The sequence below is a fragment of the Castor canadensis genome, chromosome 7 (assembly GCF_047511655.1).
Source record: "Castor canadensis chromosome 7, mCasCan1.hap1v2, whole genome shotgun sequence".
NCBI classification, from domain to species: domain Eukaryota; kingdom Metazoa; phylum Chordata; class Mammalia; order Rodentia; family Castoridae; genus Castor; species Castor canadensis.
In genome coordinates, this window is record NC_133392.1 from 156,480,565 (window position 1) to 156,481,447 (window position 883).

Here is an 883-nt window from a genome sequence, read left to right on the forward strand (position 1 = left end):
ATTTATAGTTGACTTACTAGGCTTGAAATTGGAGTTAGGGACTTGGTATCAGGAGGAAGTGTACAGCTTCTTCCTAAATTTCTCCTTAATGTCTATGCACTGGGGACTCGGGCATGAACAGGAAATGGTCTTATTGCTGGTTGTGGTGGCTCACACCTGTAATCCTAGCTACTGGGATGTGGCGATCAGGAGGATTGTAGTTTGAGCCCAACCCAAGCAAAAATTTCACAAGACCTCATCTCAACCAATAAGAAGCTGAATGTGTCACACCTGTCATCCTAGCTACTTGGGAAGCATAAATATTAGGGTCCTTGTCCAGGCTGTTCAAGGTACAAACACGAGACCCTATCTCAAAAATAACCAAGGCAGTACTCACTACTTACTTAATATTTAGTACAAATACTAAAATTGGAATGATACAGAGACGTTTAGCATGCCCCTGTACAAGGATAACAGGCAAATTTGTGAAGTGTTCTGTTTTGTTTTGTTTTTTAAAAGGGCAAAGAGGACTGGGGGAGTGGCTCAAGAGGTAGAGTGCTTGTCTAGCAAGTGTGAGGCCCTGAGTTCAAATCCCAGTACTGCCAAGAAAAAAACAAGTAAATGGTTCTCATCTTCATGGAGCTCGATTCCAGTAGAGGAGCTCAACCACAAATAAGGAAACTTAGTGTCACCTGTGTGTAGAGCACAAAGGGGGTAAGCAGGGTGCAGTGATGAATAGTTGCTGTAAGTACCCAGCATTCCCTTTGGTGGTCATGGTGGCCAGGGAAGGCCTCTTTGCAGAATTGCATTAGGCTGAGTTTCTAAGAGACTGGGGAGAATGCCCTGACAAGTGAGTGGGAACAGTAGGTACAAAGGCCCTACTGGGAGTAGGAGTGAGCTTGGA

General features: G+C 44.5%; 1 non-coding gene across 1 annotated transcript; it reads left to right on the forward strand.

The window, feature by feature from the left end:
* The first annotated feature begins 379 nt into the window (after window positions 1–379).
* LOC141425206 (U6 spliceosomal RNA) lies at window positions 380–484 on the forward strand. Its single transcript, XR_012450295.1, has one exon. It is a non-coding gene; the product is annotated as a U6 spliceosomal RNA (small nuclear RNA).
* The last annotated feature ends 399 nt before the right edge of the window (window positions 485–883 follow it).